The sequence below is a fragment of the Drosophila serrata genome, unplaced genomic scaffold (genome assembly GCF_035046125.1).
Source record: "Drosophila serrata isolate PLE 108 unplaced genomic scaffold, ASM3504612v1 contig_184, whole genome shotgun sequence".
In the NCBI taxonomy this organism is placed as follows: Eukaryota; Metazoa; Arthropoda; class Insecta; order Diptera; family Drosophilidae; genus Drosophila; species Drosophila serrata.
Window position 1 is genome coordinate 5,535,419 of NW_028257082.1, and position 9,128 is coordinate 5,544,546.

The window sequence follows — 9,128 nt, forward strand, 5'->3', positions numbered from 1 at the left end:
GATTCAGGGTTAGAGATAGGCTTATACTTTGGCTCTGTCTTTACATAATCCCAACTGCTTACACAGGCATCAAGGCGCTTTGGCAATTAGTTTCTGTTTCTGCGAGCATTCGATGTGGAGATAAGTAGGCCCAAGTTTTCACAGTCCTGATGGCCTCCTCCTTGGGGCTTTGATGGATGATTGACAAGCGAGTGACAAGCGGGTGACCTGGGTATGGTGGGGTATGTGAGCTGTATGCAAAGGCAGGAATTTAATGGGTTAATGTACACATACATACGAGATGATGTGGGATGAACGGTTTAGGCATGTCATCAGTTAATGATCGTTTCTCATTTGGTGTTGCCACAGAAACCCGAAAGCTGAAAGTAATTAAAGCAGCAAAGTATATGTAATATTTACTTATACTAAAGACTTTTTGTATTAAGAATAAACATAAATTTGTGATGAATTTAATAAGTGTAAACTTCATATTAAAACCATTTTTATTGTTAGGGTTTAGACTTACCGCAGTAGAGGACACGTCATCGAAGTAAGCTACTTCCTGTTTATCCAGATGTATTCCATTGGGCAGACGATATTTTTGAAGTCAAAGGGCAATCACTATCACTATCACTATAGATGTATACAGGAGGGAGGCCGCGGACAGAATGAGGTGGGTGTGACTGCAGCGCCTGTATTTATAGTCCCTGAGATAACAGAGAAATAATAACAGAGAAGTGAGAGCAAGAGAGCAGAGAAAGTGAGAGCAAGAGAAAAAGAGATATCGCTAGGGAGGGCAGGAGGGCAGAGGGGGCTGGAGAGAAAGAGATGTCTCCAGAGAAAAACAAAGAGAGAGGGACTGAGGGACTAATTTTGGTAAAAACGGACAGATGGACAGACGGACAGACGGACATGACTAGATCGACGGCTTTTGAAGCTGATCAAAACTATATACACTTTATATAGTCACTGTCTTGCAAACTTATAAATAAAGTTATAATACCCTCCAAGGGTATAAAATGTACTTTTAGTGGTTAATTAAGTGACCAATAAACAATGTAAATCTATTTACATCAAAACACTTCAACTGCAGTGGCCAATATTTGTCTCAAACCGAAAGTCATTACTGTCAAAATAGAAGCTTCTCGACGATTGAAAAGGGAACAACAACAACTCACTTTTCTGTGTGTTATCGTTTCTAATTTGTTTCAAATTAAATGAGTTTTAAACATTTTCACAGCCAAATACAATCATAAAGCGTAAAATATACTCTCCAAATGGTGCGGGGGTGTGTGCTTTTTGCATGTGTTTTATGAATGTCCGCCCAAAAAGGATGGTGTTGTTCTTGTTTTATTTGGCGGATGGTTCCCGGGTCTCCTGCAAATGTAATTAAAAAACTTTTAAACCGCATCAACATAAATGTATGGCGCTTAAAATTCTGTGCATTTGACAATTTTCGGTTGGCAAAAAGTTGACATTTTGTGTGTTCCACCATGGGTGTGTTTGTACCGCTAAAACATGTCAGAATATCCCCCAAACCCGAAAAACCCTTTAAATGTAGTCGTTGGCCATTTATATTTGAGTTGAATGAAATGCTTTAAAAGTTATTAACGTTCATAAATAAATGTCAGTCGAAGGGGCTTTTATTGATTACCCATTTTAATGCTTTTATCATTTTTACGAGCCACTCTCTCGTCTCTATCTTTTCGGTCATTTCATTTATTTTAATTGAAGGAGAAGACCCTCCATTTAATTGCATTTAAATCGCCAGGACCCAACACCTTAATAGACCATTAAGTTTTGCCCATTTCACCGAAAAAGGTTTTAGTTCTGCCAATAACACATATTGTACAGGTAATAAACATTCGCAGCCGGAATGGAATTCCGGTCATTTCGAGTGATAGCCTTAAATGGGCTATGCTATAAATTCAACACTTGACGTTATAATTTTTCAGTGTGAAATTTAATCAATTTGAAATCGAGGAATTTCTGCCCGAGATGAATATGATCAAATGGCATCCCATTAATTATCCTGCGGTCTATGTAATACATATGTAGTTTCTGTATTTATATATTTATATAATGTAATCTTCAGCAAGAGCTCCGGGCTCCAATAATTTTCCATTAGCTTTATTATATACTCATTTCGGGGCAAATGCCTTATATCATTGTTATTAGTAAATCTTATGCCCAAGTTTATGGTTCCCCCTTGTGACATGTGACCGGAGTTGGAACCGCCTCTTCATCCGATTTTAGTGGGCAGCAATTCCTTTGGGGTCTCCTTCTGGTTTTTTTGGGGGCAAGTTCGTTGAACTCTCCCCAACAATTCAGGGGGATATATCATCGAAAGAAAACTAAGGGTTGTTCTCAGTACACATCTTTGGGGGACCATTTAAGACTTCTTCTTTGCTGGTAAGTATATTTATCCAACCAATTTTGGGGTGCTATATGTGGCAACAAAGTTTCATTAGCAAAGCCTCACACTTGGACTTTATACAATAGTAATTATCGTTTATTATGAATTATATATACATTTAGGTATAAAGAAAATAAGCTATGCATATGTGTATATTTTACTAAAAAGAAAGTTTGAACTTAATCCACAATATTTACCCAAGTAGCAAATGTAGTTTGCCACTTGATACATTGTAATTAAGCAATTAAACAAATGTGTTACAGGGATAGGTATACAGGAGTCTTTTAAAGGGAAATAAAACCTTGTTATTTTTTATAATGAATTTCAATCTGACTCAAAACCTGTTCAAGTCTAGAATTTCAACTTTATCTCAGGCTTATACATTCCTTAAGTAGGAATATGCATTACTTTATAATAAGGCAATTCAAAAGTCTTATAAGATCGGATATAGACGCAAGATATCTCCGCTATCGTTCGTATTTAATGGCTGCTTTCAAAATAATTCAGTAAATACTGAAGCCCAGGTGCAAATGCAAACTTTTCGCACAGTCATTTCACGGAAAGAGCTCTTTTTAATTAATTTAATGACTGGCTGATGTATTTGCATATGGAAGTGCACGTGAGCAGAACTTTGAGCACGTGGGTAAATAATCAACTCTTTTGTTGCAACTCCGAATTTAACAGAGCTTTGGCTTTGCACCTGGCTGGAACGTGGGTGCTGTGTGTGTGTGTTGGGTGTGTGGTGGCCTTCTGCCACTAATTATTTTAACAGCATGCAGGCGGTATCCTTCCAAGTCTTTTCCCCCTATTTGCCTGGGATTTACAGGAGCAGGGGCAAAAGAAAGCTCAGTTTTCTTGGCATTTTCCTAGCAGTCAGGGAGATAGAAAGGGAGACAAGTCTGTAATCCGCATAGCTTATCACAAATTCCGGGCATAACTCAGCACAGAAATGCTGCTGCTCCCGGGCAGTTGGGAGGCAAATTAATGGCCAGTTGCGCATTGTTTTGGCCCAAAGGCGTTGCAACACTTTTTGATTGCATTAGATGCTTACAATAATTTTTTGGGGGATGGCAACGTAAATGGAATATTTTATGCAATTTATGCTGATCAATTTGCACGTCGCAGTGGCAGGTTTCCTCTGAAAGTGCCTAAATATTCTCCGGGTATTGTGGATGCACTCGTGCGTGCCACAGAATGGAAATCGAGAGCCCACAAGTTGTTCATCTTCTTTTCTATTATTATTTTTATTTTTTGCTTTTTTTTGGGCAAGTGAAAATTTATAAGGAATAAATTGTATCACTCTTGGGGCAGATACCTTTGGAAAATGTAATTTTCTTGCTTAGATCTGTGGAGCTAAAGTTATTATTAGTTTGAGTAAATTTTGTAAAATAATTAAAGTTAGTTTTACACATTTTACACAAGAAACTGCGACAGAAATTTCAATGGTTTTAAACGTCTGAAATATATGACCAAAACCCTGAAACTAAATGTTATAAATTTAAGGTAAAGAAAAAATGTACAATCAAATATGTTTTAGAATATTTTATGAACCATTTTTAAAGGATTCTTCATAGCTTAACTTGTATTCTTCACAACTCAACCAAGAAATCCAAATTGTATTAATAATGGATATAACTTAGAAAACCTTTTTGTATATTTTATTTATTTATGTAATTATTAAAGTTGTATAAAGAAAGTTTCTTTAGTTATATTAATTTATTTTATAGCCTATAAATATCTTCACTTGCTCTTTAGAAACCCAAGTTTCTAATAATGGCAGAAGGTAAACAATTTTAATAGTAATTTTAATCTTAATGGAAAAGGGATCAACCATGCGTGGGATAAGTTTCTTTCAACTTTATCTTCGGCTCTCACAGTTTCCGTTTCAGTGTTTTGTGGAATGTGTATATTAAACTCATTTGCAGCCCACCTCATTACACACTAAGAAAAAGCAATCGAGCATCAAATTACAAAGAAAATAAAATGCAAATAGGATTTTTTCCTTTCGCTTCCTTTCGGCGGGTTCTTCTTTTATTCCTGATGTTCAAGCGAGGGGGCTTCCCCGGGTTTATCTGTCTCGTATCCCTCTCGGACAGAGTCAGTTCCAATTTCATGCAGCTGACCACGGCTGGGAGGATACGTCCTGTAATTGTAATTGCCGGGACTGGATCGGAGTGGATTAAACAATTTCCACATTTAACATGGCGCGTCTTTAACCTTTGCCACGATAAATTTTTCCCGGCTTTCCTTGGCAGCAGCAGCTTTCGGCTGCTACATTTCCCGCCAAACCAGCCTGGGGGGGGGGGTGAGGGGGAAAAACCCGGCATAAAGGAGGGGCTTAATTTCGGTGCTGGCGATAAGAATTTTTAGCGACGTTGTCATTTGGGGGCTTTGGCTTTTACGAGGCGGCGCAAAGGACGCATGTCCTTGTTGTGCGTCTAATTAGATGCTTTGCCTAATTAGTTGGTTTTATGTGAGACTCTTTATACCCCTGGATTACCTTTTTGGTTGCAGTTTTGTCAGTCGGTCCCTGTCTCTCTGTCGATATGTGGCCCACAGATTACTGAAGCTGGGAGCTCGGAGTTGGGGGAAACCAAGCTGAGAATGTTATAAACTTTAACGTTTATTAAAAATTCCAAGCGCCCAGTAAAATATCCACAGCGCCACGACAATAATGCGAGGGAAAGCAGCGCATTTGCTGCTGATTTTCGCAGCTTGAGATTTTCCATTCCATTTTTCCCATCATCGAGATGGCTGGGTTGTTGTTTTTTTTTTTTTTCTATTTCTTACAGGACGAGCACTGCATTCCTTCACCTGGATGGCTGGCTGTCTTTTGATGCGTCGCGTGACAGGAGGAGCTCGGTTCGGTTCAGTTCGCAGGGAGTTCCATATGAACTCCGTATTCGCATCCGCATCCCCATCCCCCATTCGCATCCCGAATTGAACTTGTCACAAAAGAATTCATTTTGCCAAGCTTGGAATTTTCCGGCAGCTTGGCGACGGGGTGCGGAAAATGTGCGTTGAGAAGCTTTGTGAGCTTTGCTTGACTCCTGACCCTCGTGCCCGTGTCCTTATTGTTGGCCCCCCTTTGTGTGTGTTTCGTCCCTTATCCAACGCTCCATCGGTTCTGGGTTCGTTAACTGGAATTCAATAAATATTACTAAAACACTCGCATACGCACTCGCCTTTGCCTTTGCCTTTGCCTTTGCCTTTGCCCTTTTCTTAGCGTTTTTATTGAGTAAATGGAACGGGTTTCGGGAGCGGGAAAACAGCAGATGCTAGGGGAAAAAGGCTATAGCAGACATTTTCACATAATTTTTCCCCCCTTTGTGATCCATTTTTATACTCACCCACACACACTGACTACAGTACATTTTGGCTTATTTTATGACGCGTTTTGTTACCAAAACGAAAATTTTTGGTAATACAAGGACATTTAATTGCCTAATTGTTTTGTTTTTGGCATTTTATTGCAGGCGGACGGGTTTTTTATGGAGAAGCGAACCGAGCACGCCATTCTTTTTATGACTTAATTACTTAAATGCGTTTTATTTTCCATGCGGCCATAATCATAAACAAATTATACAAGTGGAAATAATGATATCTTAAGGCGGTTTATATGACAGCCTTGGGTAAGGATTTTTAAGATGGATTTTTATTAATATTTCATCTGCTTTTTTGTACAAGTATTCCGAATGTACTTAAGCATTTCAAAGATATAATAATGTAAAAAGATGAAGCTACAAAGAAATAAGCTACAAAGTAGGTCATTTTCATTATTTATATTTATTTCTTAAAAATAAAGAAATACAGATAAAAAAGATACATGGTAATAGGTTTCAAATCAATTAAAAATGTTTATAAAAGAGTGTAAAAATATATTTGATTTCCTATGGTTTCTATTTAAATTAAAGCATGTTTTTTAAGACCTTCCTTGAATATTCATTCATGTTCTTAAATAAAAAGTAGCTTAAATAAATATGTAGTCTATATTTGCCTAAGTTTTCTGGTTCCATTTCATCTTTTCATCAGTAAATAAGAACTCTTTGCTTAGCTCCTCTCCTGTAGTGGTGGTCTCATTATAATTTAAATTAACTGAATTCGGTTTATTTGATTTACCTGGTTTAGTGTTTCGTTGCCTTTCCGGCCCAATGCGGCCATTTCCGCTCCAATTGTGGGTGAGCCAAGGTCTTTCTGAATTTATTAGCCAATGCTAGGGTTTGACCCTAAAACCGACATCCTTTCGCAGGACCAGCTCACACCATCCTCCAAGCCCTATCCCTATCCTATCTGTTCAATCTGGCGTCGGCTTTGGTTTTTCCTTTCGGCCATCTCGTTTTTTTTTTTATTATTTTCTGAAATTAATGCGGCAAACACTAATTAATTGCGCAGGTGTTGCAGCTGTTCTGCGGCTCTACTTCTTGTTGTTGCTGCCGGTGTTGTTATTGCATGGGATAAGCCTAATTGAATTTCTGTAGCTTTTTGCTAGGCTTGCGGATTCTGGGCAAGAGGGGTCCTCCTATCTCGCCACTGGACATAATTAATTACTAAAGCTGCCATTATACAAGACCGTCTGCATTTATTATCTTTAAATTATTGATTTTTATCAGTCAGTATCATAACATAGTTTAACATAATAATTAGAACACGAGCACGAGTTAAGTTATATATTTATATTAAATTGTTTCTTTATTTAAATTTTGTGTCTTGTGGCATACTTTTCAATTATAAACTTGATTAAATTTATGGCAGGTGTGAAAGTTTATTAATTTATTTAAGATATTTGGACGAGATTAAAGTTGATAATTAAATTAAAAAAATTAATAAGATGGCTTTATAATAAATGAAAAATACAAGGCTTGCTACAACCTTGAATAAAAATTTGTTTAAATAATGTGACATTATTATTTCCCTAATAGGCATTGTTAATATCAAAGTGTAAAAAATTACTTAAAAGTGTCAAGAACAATGTTTTTATATCAGTAAGCCTATTATATACATATATTTAAAACTATAAAAGTAATGATGTCTTTTCGATCTTTTAGTTATTTTAAAATATGTTTAGAAGCACTTAAAATTAATAAAAATTAACCTAAAACAAGGCTTAGCAACTTACACTAAAAATACAATCTAATTAAGAATTTTATTGCCTTTTTGGGACCTATTAAAAACCTTATCAATTGGCCAAGGAACCAGGGAATTTTCGATACCATTCCACAGAGAATCCTTGCCCAGGTAATTCCCAAAACGTTGACCGTAATCAAATTCACGCTTTGCACTTATTTAATTGTTTTTCTTTTTAATTTCTCATAGCTAATAAATTGACTTTTATGACTGGTCATAAGAAGCTCGTAAAATTTGCATATGACTGTGGAGTCAGAGCTGAAGCCTTTGGCTTTAACTTCAAAGGGGAATGGGATCCTGGCTGGCTGGGTATTATTATTATTATTATGTCAACGTAATGTTGTCGTCAAATAGTTTTTCGCGTGACATTTGCATTTCAGTTCAGTTTTGACGGAGTCGAGACCTCGGGCCCTCGGGTCCGATGACATTTCATTAGCCGTTTTGGCGGCTGGTCCTGGGGCACATAATAACGTGTGCCATTGTTTTTCATTGTCGTTTTATGTGCTGTTTATATTTTTATGGCATGCCATATAGTATTTAATATTTATATTATATATGAGCCACATGCGACAGTCCTCTCCACTCCTCCCCCGGTTCCATTCCGTTCCTATCATGTCTGCGATAAAACAGTTTTATATTCGCTTCTTCTGTGGAAACTTTTTGGGGAAACAGCAATGCGAACTTTTGCACCAGGTAAATAAGCTGTCTCATCAGTGCTGACAACTCCTTTTGCTGTCAAAAGGATTATAGGAACAAAGGAGAATATTAAGGAAAACAGTATAAGAAACTTGTTCATAAATGCGAGCTAAAAAATAAACTTTTTCTATAATAAATATAAGTTTCTTTAATGCAAGTAAAATAAATATTTAAGGAACAGCAGTTTGAATTTCTCTCATAATATTTCCAAATAATAAAAGGACTTCTTCTGGGGAAAAAACCGACAACTTGTCAGCATTTTCTTCCCTCTGCGACTCCTTGAACTGAAATCAAACTACTTGAGGAGTCACTCGGTTCTTCGTGTTTTCAGTTATTATTGTCTATAAATCGTTTGGGAGGAACCCCCAGGCTGAATGCCCCCGATGACATTATGAATTTATTACTATTTAAATATTTTATTTCTGCTGTATCCTGGCAGGCGACGATGGGCCGCAATAATCGTTCTGACATTTTGTTTTGCCTGGCGTGCGTAACTATTTACGAGTTTGCTCCGGTAAGTTTTGCCTTCGAAGGCGCACGGCTATATAGTTTGAGTAGGTCATGAATTATCGATGCTGTCAGCAATAAATATTGATAAAATATGATGAACCAGAAGTTGTTGCACGTACAGGAGCACATCCAAAACTTTTGGTAAATGCGGCCATTATCGTAATTTGGAGCCCACTTAAACGTTCTGATCTATTCAAAATTCATGCGAAATGTTACTTTAATTGCCACACCAGACAGCGTCACTTTACTGGGCTAAAAGCCCAATCAGGCAAACCAGTTTAGACTCATCGAATGGACTTGAGATCTCGAGACTCATTTGAATTTTTGGACTTTGATACCCGGCACTTGACTTCAAACTTTGGCCAAAACAAACCAAAAACAATGGGTAAAGATGACGAGCGGA